Below are 19,401 nucleotides of genomic sequence, written 5' to 3'. Positions count from 1 at the left end.
TAAAAAAATCATTCAATCTACTCCTATGTCATCAACTACAAAAAAACACAAAAAATCATAAACAATGGGTTCTACAAGCATTTTGAGATACAAAATCATTAATGATAACATCAACATCAATGTTTTCCAAAAAATCATTCTCGATTTTTTATTTTAAAATTAGTTGCTACTAATAAAAGGGACAAAACTCAAAATTATGCACGAATTTTGGTCTAATGTGTAATGTTTTACATGACTATTAAGTGAGTATCTTTTTTATTTTAAAATATCATATTAGTGAACTTGTTAGAATATTTGGACGAAGTTAACAATTGAACTCGAATTCTAAAACATGAAATATAAAAGGATTAAATTTTAAATATACAAAAAGTATAAGGATTTAAAAGCATATTTTAAGCTATTATATATATATACAGTATCTACTTTAGTTACACCTAGGTCACCAGTTGTACAAATAAAGTAGATTAGATTTTTATAAAAACCAATTATAAGTGGATACGACGTGATGGTTATCACAATAAATCATAATTTTTTATTTTAATGCATTGAAAAAAATATAATTTTTGTATTCAAGTAAGAAAAAAATAGCTTTTCATACTATTATTATTTAAGAATTTTACTTTAACTATATGATGAACTAATCCAACCTCAATATAATTGTGAATTTATTAAAGAATATAATTGTTTTATATATTGTTATTGGAGTAAAAAAATTCTATCTAGATTAATGTCATTTGTTTTTAGAGTATAATAAAATAATAATTAAAAAAAACACTTGGCATTAGTTTGGATTTACTTGTTGAATTTTTTACTCCGTTAATATTAGACAAAATAATTACTCTACTAAAAATCTATTATTTATACCAAATAATAAATCATATTTAAGAATCTTTTTATATTAAATAAATATTATTTTAAAGATATTTTTATCTTTTAGACCCCTTTTTATCATTAATGAAATAAACATTTTCTGGGTCCCTATTAATTTTTAGCCCTAAGCGACTGCACTTCAAAACAATCCTTAGACCTGGCCCGATTACTCAATTAGAATAAATTTTTAGTCTTCTTAAAATAAAATTATAAAATTTTAATTAATTAATTAAAATAGAGATGGTAACACTATGTTTGGATTAGAAAAAGCAACTAAGGAAAGTTTAGTAAAATGATGGAAAGGAATCATTTTCCCTCATTTGCATATTTTGTTTTTAGTAAGCGAGGTTCCCTTACTTTCTTCTATTCTTTTAATACTCCAATTTGGGGTAAAGAGAAAAAGGAAAATTTGTAAATTTATATATTGTTAAAAATGAATAACTTTTTTTTTATTTCTTGAATTCTGTCAAAATAATCAACTCATATAACTCTTTTTACTAAAACATTCAAATTTTACTTGTAATGTTTAATTCACCAAATGGAACAAAATAACAAAATTATCTAAAATTTATAAGAGTATTGATATTTATTATTTATTAAAAGGATAAAATTAGAAATTTCATGCAAAATAAATCATTTCCTTTTCTAGTTTACTCAAACTAGAAATATTAAAATTACTTTCCTTTTTCATTTATTAATAAGTGCAAGTCATAATTAAACTTTAAAAAAGAAAACAAAGTTTGGGATATCCCGTTCCACATCTGAACTATCCTACCCCCTATAATTCTATTTATAAAAGAAATATATATATATATTATAGAAAAATAAAGAGAACAATACTAATAAGTACATAGCAAGTGTAAAGTACACGAGAATTTCTCGCATTTCACTTTCACTTCAAAGGGCTTTATTTATAAGCTCTTTTGCATTCAATGAATTACATGTAAATGAAACCTTTTTAGTTTCTTAATTGAAACATCTAATTTACTCTCATGGTCATAAATAAACCAAAGTGTTTTATCTCATTACTTTAATGAGGGTTTAAAGGGATTGTAGGCATTCTTTATTAATATATTTACGACACTCCCCTCTTGGATGTCTTTTAAATAAAAATGTGTCACATTAAAACCTTTTGTCGAAACTTTTTTTTTTGAAAAACGGGGATCGACTTTAAAACGAAATATGGAGTCGCCACCAATCCTTTTTGTTTAGGTGTGATCGGATCACGTTGTTTTGTTTTATTAAAACATCGATTTTGGCCTACGAAATTCAAGAAAACGGGTTCGGGTGTCGGTTACGTACGAGGAAGGATTAGCACCCTCGTAACGCCTAAAATTATTCCTAATCGATTAATTAATGTCCTAATGTCAAAATTTTGAAAAGATTTTAAAATACAATCCCCTTTAAAAAATGTTTGAATAACTCGAATTGGATATTGATATTCTCTTGTTCTAAATGGATAAAATATCATATCCAGCACATTAGGCTACAACATTTCAAACCCTCATACCAAGATCATCTCATGATTTCCAAAACTCATACATTACAATTTTAAAAGGATATTTGGTTATTTTGTCAACGAAAAATCGAAACCTAGCACGTTAGGGCACGATTTCTCGAATTTTCAAACACGAAATATTGCTTCATTTTTAAAAAAAATTTCAGACAAGAGCGATTAAAAAACCGACACGATATGCATTTATTTATTAGAGTAAAGTGCAATAATCCATAGTGGATAAATACCTTAGAACTTAATTCACAACATAGATTGAATGAAATGACCTAAAAACTACACGGAACACGAGGCAATAATGTACAAATGTTATTAATGAAAATAATATGTAATTACAAATAAATGAATCATAATACAGGTAATGATATCAATCACACAACATTCAATATTTAAATACTAACATCAATAAATGGAGTCCAATGAATTAAATAATTTTTTAAAAAAAATAATAATAATATGAAGCAAATCAAAATAAATAAATGTAAAACTATTTTGAAATGATAATAATGAGTGACAAAATAAATAATGTAAAAAAGAATTTTAAAGTCCATAATATACAAAACAAAGATTTAAAAAAAACAAATAATGTATATATAAAAAAGTATAATGAAAGAAAAATCTTAAAATGGATAATAAATAAAATATTTTAAAATAAATAAATAGAGTTTAAATATATATATCTATATATATATAAAACAATTTGAAATAAAATATAAATAGTTTAAAATATATAATATATAAAAGGAAATCTGAAATAAAACTATATATATAAAAGAGGCTTACATATAAATATTATATATATAAAAATATTTAAAATAGATAATATAAATATATACATGTAAAAGTTTAATACAATAATATACAAAAAACTTACAACAACTAATAAAACAATTAAATATATATATATATAAAATATTTAAAACAAATAATGTATATAAAACTATTCAAAATAAGTGACATAAAACAGTTCAATACAAAGTTTAAAATAAATAAAATGGTTTTAAATAAATAAAAAAGTTCAAATTTACATGAATAAGGGCTTGATTGAAAATAAAATAAAATTTTTAGGTCCAAATGCAAAAAAGATAAACGCAAGTATATAAAAAAGGACTAAATCAAAATCCAAATAAAATTTAAAGGGGAATTCGGGTAAAAAAAATGAAATAAGGGACCGATTCGAAACACGTGAATAATAAGGAGGGACTAAAGTGGGGAATAACCCCGCCCTCCAAAATGCGCAGTTTCAAATGGACCATATTGAAACTGAAATAAAATTCAAAGGCATAAATTAAGAATAAAAATAAACTGGATTAAAACATAATAAAATGCGGAAGGACCACATGCACTATTATCCCGATTAGCAGAAACACGCGGATCTTGATGCTCGCGGGTCGGGTCGCACGGGTCTAGCGCCTAAACGACGCTGTTTTAAGGCCATTGAAATAGGCCCTAAACGACGTCGTTCGTTAAGGCTTATAAAAGATAAATTTTTTTTAAAAAAAATCATTTCCCCACTGCATAAAGAAAAAAAGAAAAGGGGAGAAAGAGGAGGGAGAGAGATGCTGCTCTCTGCGTCTCGGTCCTAACCGACTTGGGGCTTCATTGGCGTCCGACGCCTCCACCTCCGCCAAGGCACTTGGCCTAGGGCCCCAGGCATACAGGTAAGCCCTTTTTTTTAATCACTAGTTTTTATCTACAAAAGCAAAAAAAAAAAATGAAACTAAAACCAAAATACGAATAGAAGAACCACCTTAAAACTTCGGTTTTTTTAATTCTCTATTTGTGTATTTCTTATTTTTTCTATATGTGTTCGTAACCCAATACAATTGAAAAAGAAGATGGCTTTATAGCCGAATGAGAAAAAATACAACATTTTTGTCTCTTTTCTCCTTGTGCTGTTGTGCTCTGCTGCTATTTGTCTATTTTTTGCAGGTATGGAGCGTGTGCTGGCACTCGGCGTGGGGCGTACGGAGGCGCGCTAGAGGCTGTTTGGGCCGTTTGCTTCTAAAATATTTTGGGCCGTTTGGGCTTTGAATTTTTTGGCTTGCGCTTGGGTTTTGAATTTGGGTTATATTTGGGTTAATAGTTTTGTAAATGGACATTAAAGGACTGTTTGATATATTGGGCCCGGGCAAGACAAAATAGGCCTATTACACCTTTATTAGGAAAAATCCTATGGGATAAAAACCTAATAAAAGAAAAAAAGTACATAAGCTATTATTACAAGCTACCTCGTTAAAAACCTTTACCAGGAAAACCTAGTGAGTCAAAACCTTGGTTAACAGAAAAGAGTCCAACATCTTTTTGACTCCCCCTAATGACAATATCACATTAAATCTTTCAATTGACGCATTCTAATCTTGTGTAGTAGTCTTTCAAACATTGAAGTTGGCAATGCCTTGGTAACAAATTCTGCTAAACTATCACTAAAACAAATTTGTTAAACTTCTATGTCACCGTTCTTCTCAAAATCATGAGTGAAGAATAATTTTGGTGAAATATGTTTCGTTCTGTCACATTTGATGTAACCAACATTCAATTAAGCTATACATTTTGCATTATCTTCGTATAAGATAGTTGACATCTTTTCCTATAAAGGCAAATTACATTTCTTCTGGATATGTTGGTTTAATAACCTTAGCCAAATATACTCTCGACTTGCCTTATACATTGCAATTATTTCAGCATGATTTGAAGAGGCAGCAACTGATGTCTACTTTGTTGAACACCATGATATGACAGTACCTCCACATGTAAATAAATATCCCGTTTGATATCGACCATTATGCGGATCCAATAAATATCCAGCATTAGAATAGCCAACTAATAGGGATTTTGAATTATTTTAATAAAATAACTCAATTTCAATGGTCCTTCTAAGATATCTAAACACATGTTTAACTCCATTTTAATGTCTACGTGTTGGAGAAGAACTAAATCTTTCTAACAAGTTTACAACGAAAGCTATATCAAGTCATGTGTTGTTTGCAAGATACATGCCCCTATGGCACTTAGATATGGTACTTCAAGACCAAGAAACTCTTCATTTGTTCTCGTAAGGATGAAATTGATCTTTATTTACATCTAACAATCGTACAACCATCGGGGTACTCAATAGATGTGCTTTATCATTGTAAAATTTCTTTAAGATCTTTTCCGTATAAGTTGAATGATGGACATGAACACCATCTTTAAAATGCTCGATTTGTAGGCTAAGACAAAGTTTTATTTTTCCAAGACCTTTCATCTCAATTTTTTTTGTTAATAATTTATTGCATTTTAAAGCTCTTTAGGAGTTCCAATAATATTTAGATCATCAACATAAATAGTAATGACCACAAAGTCTGTTCCAAACCTTTTTATAAAAACACATGGATAGATTAGATAATTTTTATAACCTTCTTTTAAAAAATATTCAGTAAAATGATTTTACCACATATGTCTAGGTTGTTTTAATCCATATAAACTTTTCTTTAATCTGATCGAGCAATTTTCTCGAGAAACTCTATATCCTTTTGGGATTTTAAATCCTTTAGTGATTTTCATATAAATTTCACTATCGAGTATATCATACAAATAGGTTGTAACAACATCCATTAAACGAATGTCAAGTTTTTCATGTAGTGCTAGAATAATAAGGTATCTAAACGTGATCCCATCCACCATAGGAGAATACGTCTCCTCGTAATCAATTACGGGCCTTTGCAAAAATCCTTGTGCTATAAATATCTATTTATATATCCTACCGGCTTTACATTTTAGGTGTTTGGACTATAAGTCCAAAAGCCTCACGTTTAGAAAGTGAATTTAATTCTGCTTGAATTGTGTCTTTCCATTTTGGCCAATCTTTTATATTTCTACATCCACTTGTCACGGGCCTAGACCTTTTATCTTAAAATTCGTGCTATCTTAGGTGATTCACTCATCCAAACTCACCTAAGTCAGCCTTTACTTGAGTGAGGATTCCTTAAGAACTCCTCCAGGGCACCAATTGTAAAGCGGAAGCAATTTATGACAAAAAAACAACCAAAAGAACAACAGAAAGAGGGCTCACAAAGTGTTTGAGTAAATGCTCTCTATTCTCTTATTCACAAAGAATAATGAAACAAAGGAATTGAGTGATTACAAATCTCAATAGATTTAGGCTAAGGATCCTCATTTTCTTTTGCTATTTCAATAGCAACATTATAAGAAAAATTGTTGTCAACAACTATATTTTTCAGGTTCCATCTTTTACCTGAAGTAACATAACTTATTAAGATCTCTCGTTATCACCATTTTCACGTACCTGAACCTCTTTTGGGGGTTTTTTTTGATTAGTTATATCTTTGGTCTCTTCTTGGGCACTTTCCTTTTATGAGGATTTTTATCTTTGGAATCGGTTGGTCTTCCACGCTTTAGGCATGGATTACTTTATTTTGCACTAACAGTTTGCCCTATTGGGACATCAATTCATATTGGAACATTTTCAAATGGTATGTGAGATTTTGTAATTCTTTTTAGGTCAGTAAATGAATATGACAGTTGATTGGCAATATTTTGCAAAAGTATGATCCTTTAAACTGCTTGTTCACATTGAGTTGTTCGAGGATCTAATTGAGATACTAATGATCCATTTTATGTAATTTTTCTTACCAGCTGTATTGTGCACTAAATAAATATCCAATTAATGATTCAACATACTTAATTATAGGAGGAGATTCATAACCAACATATTTTCTCAACCTCCTTTGAGTACCCATCTTTGTGCATTGTGGTGGAGTAATTGGAACATATATCTTACATCCAAAAGTTCTAAGATGGGAAACATTTGGCTCCTAACCAAAATCCAATTGTAATATGGAGTATTTATTATAACTTATTGGCCTGAAGGGAACAAGTGCTATCGTATGCAAAATAACATATCTCCAAGCTGTAACAGAGAGTTTTGGTCTCATAAGCAATGGCCTAACTATTAGTTGGAGGCTTTTGATAAATGATTCAGCTAAACCATTTTGTGTGTGAACATGAACTATAATATGTTTAACTTTTATCCTAATTGACATACAATAATCATTGAAAGCTTTGGACATAAACTCACCAGTATTATCAAGACGAATAGTTTTATTTTGTAATTTGGAAATTGTGCTCTTAATCAAATTATTTGAGCAAGTAGTCTCACAAACGCTAGGTTGCGAGTCGATAATAAACACACATATGACCACTTATTAGATGCATCTATTAATACCATAAAATATCTAAATGGTCCATATGATGGATGAATAGGCCTACATATGTCACCTCGAATACATTCCAGAAATACGGGAGATTCAATCCCAACTTTAGCTGGTGATGATCTAATAATCAATTTACCTTGAGAACAAGTAACATAAGAGAAATCTTTGAATTCAAGAATGTTATGGTTCTTTAATGGATGCCCAATTGAATTCTCGATTATTCTTTGCATCGTAATAGATCCGGGATGGCCTAGCCAGTCATGCCAAATAGTAAAAGTATGTGGTTTTACAAACTTCTGGTTTGTAGTAACATGTGTCTCAATTGAATTAATATGTGTAAAATATAAATTTGATGAAAAAGCAAGTAGCCTTTCCAAAACATATTTTTTCCACCTTCAATATTTGTAATATATAGATATTCAATATTTTTCTTATTCATAGTCTCAATATGATATCCATTAAGACGAATATCTTTAAAACTCAATAAAATTCATTGAGACTTAATGGAAAATAAAGCATCTTCAATGATAATTTTTGTACCTTTAGGTAATAATATAATAGCTCTTCCAGAGCCTTCAATAAGTTTGAAACTACCTAATATTGTATTAACATGGGCATCACTTATTTCCAAATGAGAAAATTATTTTTTTTTATCTTTGACTATCGTGTGTATTGTAGCACTATTTGCAAGACACATGTCTCCATTGATCTTTGGTCCAACGAAATTTTGTTGAATATTCATATTCTTCATAAAAATAAACAAAATATAATATAAGAAACGTTGCAAATATTTATTGAATATATAACTTATTCTTTATACAAGAAAATAAAGCATACTTAAAACAACATAAAAATGTCAAAATAACATAAAATTTTCTAATGATTCTCAAAGAAATCTACCACATCTAGGTGAGTTATATTATTAAGGTCATGAAATTTATCACCTTTGTAGGCATGGCCAGTTTTAGTATCATAGTAAATATCTTCATCTTTGACCTCCATTTCATCATTTTGGGATATAAAATTTGTTTCCATATTATTTCTCTTCTTTTTAATGGATGCTTGATAAAGTTTCACTAAATGCTCAGACGTACAACAATTACGTGACTAATGCCCCTTCATACCACATCGGTAGCATAAATTCTCAACAATCTTTGAAGGATTATTTTGATCACCTCTTTCTTGTCATTCATTGTTATTCTTTTTCTAGTGGTTAAAAGTACCACTGTTATGACCACAATGATAATGGTTACTAGTACATCCTCGACCACGTCCCCCACTACGTCTACAACCATGGCGACAACTATGACCTCTATATTTTTCATTTCTATAATTATTGCGTACTGCAATATTCATTTCAGGGAATAGTGCAGAACCAGTGGGACAAATTCCATGATTTTTCATCAATAGCTCATTATTTTGTTGAGCCACCAAAAGGCATGGAATCAATTTAGAATACTTTTTAAAAATATATATATAATTTAGGATTAAAATTAAAAGTTTACCTTAAAAAAAGATAAATATTATAGTTAAAAACTAATTAAAATAAAATTTAGTTAAAAATTTGCTTATCATTAAAATTAGAATAAAAGTTTTTAAAAAGTGTAAAAAAAAACTAAATTTATATGATAAAAATATCATATCTAAAACATTTTATAAATATTGTTTTTAATATTTATAAAGTTAGATAATAATATGATAAAAACATATTTAAGTTAAAATTAGTTTTGTTTTGGATATGAATTAAAATAGTTAATTTAAATCATACCAAAAAAAAAACAATTAATTTAAACAAAATAAAAAATTAAATAAAATTGTTGATAATATTTGTACAAAATTTAAAATTTCCTCAAAATGTTTAGAAAAATGTGAGCTAAAGAATAAAAAGAAATTGTTTTAGTTATATCTAATAACATATTTTTTTTCACAATTTCTAGTTATTCATTGTTGCTTTTCCTTCTGTAATTCACAAGCCTTACCTTTTTTTAGTTGGATGAGATAATGAATTAAATACAGAAAGTAGTGATGAAGGCGAGAAAACTGAATGAAGGGGTAGAGCCAGTGTCCATAGTTTTTACATAATTCAGATTGTAGATGAACATAACCCAAACTAAAGGCGGTTCAAGAGTATGAAATCTGAGTTTAAAAACAAACACAATTTTACTCACATCTGGAATTTCTTGCTAGAATCTAGCAAACTTATAATTTTTTTAGAATCTGGAATTTTTTGTTGAGATATGCAAAATTATATGCTTTCTGGAAAATGTAGAAAAAAGAATGTTTTGGCTTTTCGGGTTCTTTTGAAATTCGACTTTGATCTGCGTGAATTTTATGTGATGGGATAATTGTACTGTGGTCCTCTACGTTCCATGCTCTATGCAGTTAAGCTCTTGATTTTAGTTTCTTATTTATGCAGTTAAATCATTACTGTTATTGTTTTACTTGTTTATTTTATTTTATTTATGGATTGTTGTTGTCATTCTTGACATGATTATTATATGTATTTGTATAATGTATGCTTGATTTATTTTAAATATTGAAAAATATTAAAAATTTACCATAATTAAAGCTAGGAACCAGGTTAAATTTTGGAAAACTAAGAAAAATGTATTACATGCTTATCTGTTTGGACGAAATTAATTTCATGTATTTATTCTAAATTTTCAAGAATATATATTTCCTTAAAATAATGTATGTAGAACCAATAATATGAAATGAATGAAAACGATGAATTAAGAGAAATAAATTACATGTATTTATTACGTATTGTAAATGTGTTTTTCACTAAGTAAAAAGATGATTTAGAAACTAATTTAAAGTTTTTCGAATTATTATTCAATTAATTATAATTAGACAATTGAAGTTCGAAGTGAAAATTAAATTAATTAAGTCATTATGAGTTTGTTGAATAAGATAATTAAGTATTTTTTTATCATAAATTCTATTATGGTAAAGTTATCATGACAATGTTATTGTAATTAAAATTAAGTTGAGAAAATTATTTAGTTGAGAAATTAATTTAATTAATTGTTTAAATAAATAATATTTTGCGTAATAGAAAATAAATATTGGGATGGATAAAAGTTTAAGAATCACATATAATTGGACTTAATACATGAAAGACCCAATAGGGCCATGTAATATGCAAGGGGCGGCAACCCTTGTGTATTCCCAAGGGCGTCACCACCACCTATACTTCTACTTAGAGTAGAAGTTGTATTTTCTATTAAAATATTATTATTTAATTAGGTTTTATTCGAGCAAAACTCTTGTACTAATTCCTTATAAATATGAACTATATGTTGAGCAATTTACGACACTTTACATATGTCATTATTTTGTTAGAAAACAGTGGAAATTTATTTTATAAAATAAATTCTATTTTTTAGGAAAAACACATAGTTTTCGGTTAAAGAGATGATTAACTTTCCTACTAAAAAATAAATAAAAGTTTTCATTCTATAATTTGGTTTGTGTTACTCGAGCCGACACTCAAGGTAATTTGTGGTTTGAGAATAGCGAAGATGATCATTTGGTAGAAAGCTGATATCGACTTTAGACGCATTGTACAAAATACATGTATAATTTCAATTAAGTTTATTACTATAAATAACACGACAACTCAGTTTCAAAGAAATTTTTAAACTTCCACTATGCCTATTGACATTGTTTTTTAAACTGATTTTTCCAATAATATTGCATTTGGACCTTGCACTTATGTGCCTCTTGATTTGGTGCAATTTATGCTCTCATGATCTTTGGTGTGTTTGAGTGGTTGTCGTATATCCGATTCACATAAGAGTTTATTATGAGTGAAAATAAACTAAAACATTGATAATAAATTAAATATAAATATGGATTGCTATAAGCAAGACCAAGTGTTATGTATTAAGAGACTTATAACTAAATGAGATGAGAGGAAAGTGAATGAACAAGTATGTTAATTAGAAATTGTTACGGTAACATATTCTAGTTATGTGTGGCCTAAGTGAATTTGTCTTAAATAATAAGATAAGTAATAAATCATGAATGCCCTACTGAAAGAAATGAAAATGAATAGTATGGTCAAGATATGGAACAAAAGACTATAAATGGATTTTATGTATAAAAATCTTAAGAAATTATGGTTTAAGAGATTACATGTTGGGTTAAGTCTATATGAACTCCTCATAAGAGTCGTCGGAACGATAGAAATGTGCAAGTATAGACAATTGTAACAAGTAATAAAGTAACAGTATGTCGAGTTATCGCACCCATAGAGACTGTGCAAGTGAATATTTATGAAATGTAAAATTAAAAAATTTGGTGATGAAAATTATGTTGTTTTGAAGAGATGAAATAAAAAAAAAAATTTAACTAAGTGATTAACTAAGAAAATAAAAATTCCAAATGCACAAATTCTAAAAACGATTTTAATCAATATGACATATATGTGTTAGATCAATTTTATTCTTTAACTTAGAATTATTAAAACTATGCTTATGTTGTTACGAATAATTTTATGGCAACTTGGTCTTTTGTTAACTAATGACATACATACTTACTAAATCAATTAATCTCTTAAACATATTTCTATGTTAATTCAAACAATTAATTAATTTTCATAAGCAAGTAAGGATAAAGTGTGGTAACAATATATTTCTATATTGAAACAATTTAATCACAATAATCTTTCAAGTTATGCAAGGCTAAAGTATTGTTTAATACCATCGCTAATTTAACCTTCAACTACCTTAGAAGATTAAACATGCACAAATGTTCAATCCAATTAACAATTATTTCTTCCGTTACCTTACAATTAAAAAGCAAGCATAGCATAGCCATGATTTTATTTAATTGAACAAACTACCAAGGCTTATAACAACACAAACATGATTTTAATAAAGTAAGTGGACGTAATGCAATTAATCTAACATGAATGAGATTTAACTCATTTTAATTAATTCAAGAACATCAACACAACAAGTATTCATATTCATGATCACATCATAAACTGAAAAGGTTAAGAGGAGGGAACTAGAAAATAGATGCCAGTGATGTTCTGAAGTTAGACTAGTGTGCTTCTCCTTTTCTTTGCTTGTTCTGTCGATCCCAAGGCCTTCACAAATACTTGATTACTACTGCTCCAAGGATCCTGCCAGTTCTTTTTCAATAGGGGAAATCGAAAAAGGGAAGAAAGAAAATTGGAAATGCAGGAAAGTGGAAGAGGGAAATGCATGAAGAGATGTGTGGATGAATAAGTTGATGAAAAATAAGGAAGTGTGAAGGGGTATTTATACTTGGAATGTAACAGCCAGGTTTTGGGCTGAGTCGAAACAGTGATTTCGAGACTACAAATCTAAATTTAGAGAAATCATTTTATTATTATTATTATTGGTGTTATAGCATGATTATATTAGTGTATGAAAAATTCGGTGAATTAATTTTAACATTTGTAAACCTAATTGTGAAAAGGGACTAAGTCGCATAAAGGGAAAAGTTGTGATTTGCTAGCCAAAGGTGTTAAATATATAGAGAACCATAAATGGAGGCCTTTAAAGTGCAATTAGACCCTCATAAAGAGGTATGGCCAGCCATAGGGACAAGAAAATCAATGGGTCAAATGGTTAGGCAAATTGATGACATAATGTATGATAAAATAATACTCTAAGAGACTAGCCTTCATCTTTTTCATTTTTCCTTTCTCCTCCACCGAAAATTTCAGCCATTCTAAGGGTTTTGGAAGCTTGAACTTTCAACTATTCATCTCTCGCTCAAGTAAGTGATTTAGATGCCCATTTTTGATAATTTTGGTACTTTTGGAACCTTTATGGCATGAGCTAGCTAATGGGGGACCAATTTGCAAAATGGTTGATAGTTTAGGGATTTTCCATGAAAGGATTTATGATTATTTCTGAGTTTTTATGGAAGAAAATGAATCTTAGTTGTGTAGTAAACAACTTTTGTGAAAGAACTTCTCATGAAAACCCTAATAGGACTACTTTGTAAAATTTACAAAAATATAAAGTAATGTTGTGTAATAATGGGAATTTTAGGTCACTATAAGAGTAAAAAGGGTTCAACTAGGCTTAATACTTGAAGAAATTCGATAAAAATTGATTTTTTAGCCTATTTTACCCCTAGGTCTAAGGGTAAAATGGTCATTTTACCAAAAATGTGAACTTATGATTGCTTAATTTATTTAGAGATTAAATGAGTGAATTTTTATTATTTTAGATCAAGAAACCTGAATATCGAACTTGGATCGGGGGAAAGCCAAGCAAGTAGAGTAAATCGGCTAGTCGCCTACATTTTGTAATCTTGTAACATCCTAAAATAAGGCATAATCAGAATAGTAGTTTCGGGACCAGAAATATAACATTGAAATATTCGTTTTATGATTATTATGAGGTCTAAAATATGAAAAATATGCATGTGCTAAAGTTTCATGAAGAAATTCTATGAGTAAGGTGTCCAATTGGAAAATAAAGACCAAATTGAATAAAGTGCAAAACTTAGATTCTAGAAGAAATTTGTATGAAATTGCTTTATATCATTAATTAGAAGTCCTTAAGGAGCAATTTTCCCAATTTCTAAGTTTTTGGACAAAAATGGGCATGTATGGATAAAATTTTAAAGAAAGGGGCTTAAGGGCATTTTGGTCATTTGGCTAATTAATGAAATAAATTGGGAAAATGAAGGAAAAAATCAGCCATTCTTCTCCCTCATCTAGCCAAATTTCTCAAGCCCTCCATAGCTAGGGTTTTCAACATTTTCAAGCTTAATAGTAACTACTCCTAAGCCCCATTTTTAATGTTCTTCGTATTTTTTAAATTCCGGTAGCTTACTCTCTCCATTTCTACCCATATTTTGAGTTAGGATTCATGTTTGCAAAGTGACCCATGTGTGACATGTTTATTCTTTAATGTTTATTGAGGAATATGAAAGTTGGATATGTGTTAAACATCTTTTTCTAGGTGATTTTCATGAAAAACCCCTAAAAGGACCTTTTTGCAAAAGGTGTAAAATATGTGGTAGAAATGTAAAATTATGGAAAAATTTGGGCTTCTATAAGAGGAAATCACATTCTACTAGGCTTGGGTAATGTAGAAAATTCATGCATTTCATCATACAAGCCTAGGGACTAAATCATAAATAATGTGAAATGTTAGGGGCAAAACGGTTATTTTGCTCAGGGGTGAAATTTAGGCCCGAAAAGAATAACGTGAGATATTGATGATTTATTTTATTGTTATGGACCCTGAGGAACAAATTTCGGAGGTCGATCGAGGAAAACAAAAGGTTTCGGAATAACTGAAACGCGAAACCAAAACGAATACCAGGTAAGTTTGAATAACTTTAAGTAAACTATTAATATGCCTAATTACATGTGTTATGAATGTATGATATATGGCTATAATGATGACATGAAAATTAATGAAATATGTTAATAATAATAATATGATAATAAATGTCCCAGTTGAAGTAAGAAGGGAAATTCGATGGATAAACCATGGCTCACATGACTTGAGATCCTGCATGTGTTGCAGAAAAAGGATTTAGCCTGGACGGGTAATCCATTGATCTCAAATATAGAAAGGATCTAGCTCGGACGGGTGTTTCTTGAGTGATCGGGCTTCTCGAAGAATATGTGTGTATTGTGGATTTAGCCTGGACGGGTAATCTGACTAGGGTCTGAATTTAGCTGGATTGGTAATTCAGATCCGAGCTCATTACGAGTGTTTGTCACTACAAGGGATTTAGGCTGGACTGGTAATCCCGACATCACCCTATGAGTTGATATTACGGGGGATTTAGCCTAGATTGGTAATCCCGCCATAAGATGTGAGGTTCGCGGCAATGCATACTTGAGATGATCACTCTTATGACTTGACGGTAAATGGATAATCCATCGAGACTTCTGAGAAACTCAACGGGATTAACATGAGATATAAAAATGAAATGTTGAATGATGAGCTCATCTAAGACAAATTTACATGGTGTATTGTTATGAGACTAACTTCTTGATTGAGTGCATGTGATAAGGAAACTATTTCATGCTTGTTGATTTTGTTGCCTAATGTGGATGTATGCTAACTAATCATAAGTTTACTTTCCAGTTATTCGGGCTTTCTAAGCATGTAAATGGTTACCCCTGTCTTTTCCCTATCTTACAAAGCTCGAGGACTCGTAAAGATTGGAAGACAGTTGGAGAATCAACACACTATCATCTTGTCTAGCTTTGGTATATAGATACTTTTATTTTGTTCAATAGGATGTATAGGGCTTTTGTTATTTTGTTATATGTGTCATTTGATTAGCCAACATGAAGGCTTATAAAAGTATACGTGCTCACTTGTATATGGCCAATGAAATTGGCTCTTTTTGATATGGGTTATGACCTACAAATTTGTGCATGTTTATGCCCAATGTTCTTATGATGGTTAAATATGGCATATCACAATTAAGTATATGTAATGTGACTAAATCACAAGGGATGACTAGGTTATAATTAGCAATGAGTTAAGACAATGACCCAAGCTTAATTGAGTTACCAGTTATAGAAATCCTTAATATAAAGGGGATAATCGAGCATGTATAAAACTGATGAGATAAGGTTTACATGCAATGAGATATATCCAGGTCATTTGGGATGTATAATTAGGCCTTGTTATGTATTATGGTAATCTATAAGAGTATGAAGATGATAGAGGGTAACCAAAAGCTTAGAAAATAGCCTAACAAGGTCCACATGGGTAGACACACGGGCATGTGTCTAGGCCGTGTGTGACACATGGACCACCCCATAGGCGTGTGATATAGCCGTGTGTCCCTTGCACCTAACAATTTTAAGTCAGAATGCATAGTAGTAAACACACGGGTAGAGACACGGCCGTGTGTCTTGACCGTATGGAGTGCACGGCCTAGCACACGGGCGTGTCTTGGCCGTGTGCCCCTAAATGCATGCTGACTTTATAAACAGAATGTCCAAGTTCTTGGACACGGGTGATCACACGGGCGTGTCTAGGCCGTGTGAGGGATACGAACTAGGGACACAGGCATGTGTTCGGCCGTGTGAAAACCCCTATAGGTTCAAAATAGGAAATAAATTCAATTAAATCCACACAGGTAGGGGGCACGGGTGTGTCCCAAAGCACACGAGCGTGTGAGACATTAACCTAGAAATTTTCTTAAAATTTTCTTAGGTCCTCGGTTTAGTCCTGGACCATTTTCAATGTATGTTTTGGGCATCGTAGGCCCATAATAGGGCCACTAAGATGTTGTTTGATTGAGTTCAAATTGGAACAAAATTTTATAACTCGTATTTCCTGAAAATATTCGAGTATATGTCTGGTAATACCTCATGCCTGGTCCCAGTCTCGGGAAAGGGTAAGAGGTGTTACATTTAGTAGTATCAGAGCTACGATTTAGTCGGTTCAAGGACTACTGTAAAGTGTATTGAGTTTAGCTATACATGCCATTATATGAACGTTGGTAGTATGATATCTCCTAACTGTTTAATTATCTTTGAATATAGTAAATGACTTCCAATCAAGCACAAGATGAGTTCGAGAGAGCTGAAAGTCATGCTCCAGCTTCCGTATAACGAGTTGTTTCTACTAGTAGTAGAAAGCCTATGTCTGAAGGCCGAGAAGAGGCCAGAGCCGCCTTTTTGACATGATGGATGAGTAGTTTGGGGATTATTTGAGAAATCGCTCCAATATGCCACGACCTCCCCCTCCCTCTAACTGACCAGAGGAGGAAGTCCCACGAGGTATGGCACTTATAAGAATTGGTAAAGCCCCAGTAAACAAGCTTAGAAAGTACGGGGTCTGAGGAATTTAGAGCTAAAATTGATGATGATACTGAACGAGCCGAGTTCTGGCTCAAGAATACTACACGAGTATTGGATGAGTTATCTTGTACACCTGAGGAGTGTTTAAAGTGTGTTGTATCTCTCTTGAAGGATACTGCATACCACTGGTGGAAAACTGTATCTTCAGTGGTACCAAAGGAAAACGTCACTTGGAAATTTTTCCAACCGGAGTTTAAGAAAAAATACATCAGTCAAAGATTCTTAGACTCGAAGCGGAAGGAGTTCTTGAAACTCAAACAAGAAAATAAGACGGTATCGGAATATGAAAGGGAATTCGTGATACTAAGTTAGTATGCAACTGAATAGGTCCAAATAGTGTTAGAAATGTGTAAACGCTTCGAGAAAGGTCTGAATGAGGAAATTAAGTTGTTGATTGAGATTCTTGAGATACGAGGTTTTTCTGCATTAGCTAATCGAGCCAAGAAAGCTGAGGAGCTTAATAATGAAAGGAAGCAAGCTAAGAGAGAAGCTCGAGTTGCAAACAAGAGATCCAACAGTAAGACGCTCTCATTTTCCACAAAGAAATTATGGAGCCAACTTGAACGCTCCACTTCATCAGTAGGATATTCGGGTAGAGCGAGTGGCTACAAACGATGTAATCAGAAGTCTTCCTCCCGGTGGTGACTAGTGTGGGGAGTGTAGATGACCAAAAGCCGAAGTGTAAAAGTTGTAATAAATTTCACTTTGGAGAATGCCGAATGAAGAGTTGTGCATGCTACAGATGTGGTTCTCTTGACCACTTCCTTAGAGGTGGAATTAGCTCCGGAGTCAAGTACTCCTACTCCACGAGGTAGACCTCCAAGAGATCCTGGAAGTGCTAGTGGTAATCGAGTTGTGGCCAAAGACACTATAAAATCAGAGGCTTGAGCCCCGACAAGAACGTATGCAATACACGCTCGAGAGAAAGCCTCTGCTCTTAACGTCATCACGGGTACTTTTTCTCTTCTTAATACTTGTGGTGTTGCCTTAATTGATCCGGGATCGACGCATTCATACATTTGCATGAGATTGGTAGCTAGTATGAATATATCCATTGAACCTACGGAATTTATTATCAGAGTGTCAAACCCATTAGGCAAGTCAGTCTTGGTCGATAAAGTCTATAAGAATTGTCCTTTGACGATTCAGAGTCATTGTTTCCTGGCTAACCTTATGTTATTTTCATTTGATGAGTTTGATGTAATTCTTGGCATGGATTGGTTAGCCCTGCATGATGTAATTGTAAACTGTGGTAGTAAGTATATTGAATTGAAGTGCCCAGATGGTGAGATTCTACGGGTTGATTCTAGAGAATTGGATACACCGTCGGTTATAATTACATTAATGGTTGCTCAAAGATATATGAGAAAAGGGTATGAAGCCTACCTTGCTTTTGTACTGAACACTAAGGAAACTGAGTTGAAGATTGAGCCCGTACCAATAGTATGTGAATATCTAGACGTGTTCCCAGAAGAATTACCCAGATTACCTCCTAATAGAGAGATAGAGTTTGGTATTAAACTGGTGCCAAGAATAGCTCCTATTTCTATTGCTCCGTATAGGATGGTACCAACAGAGCTGAAAGAGTTAAAAGCACAGTTGCAAAAACTGAAGGATAAAGGTTTTGCAAGGCCGAGCTTTTTGCCTTAGGTGCTCCCGTATTATTTGTAAAGAAGAAAGATGGTTCGATGAGGCTATGTATAAATTATCGACAACTGAACGAGGTAACTATTAAGAATAAGTATCATTTTCCAAAGATCGATGATTTGTTCGACCAGTTGAGGGGAGCCATTGTATTCTCTAAGATAGACCTGAGATCCGGCTACTATCAGTTGCGAGTTAAGGAGTCGGACGTGCCTAAGACAACTTTCAGAATGAGGTATGACCACTAATGAATTTCTTGTCATGCCGTTTGGGTTAACAAATGCATCGGCCGTATTTATGGACCTAATGAATATGATATTTCG

Source organism: Gossypium hirsutum, chromosome A08 (assembly GCF_007990345.1).
Source record: "Gossypium hirsutum isolate 1008001.06 chromosome A08, Gossypium_hirsutum_v2.1, whole genome shotgun sequence".
NCBI lineage: Eukaryota > Viridiplantae > Streptophyta > Magnoliopsida > Malvales > Malvaceae > Gossypium > Gossypium hirsutum.
The sequence above is the reverse complement of the archived record's forward strand: the minus strand, read 5'-3'. Positions refer to the sequence as shown.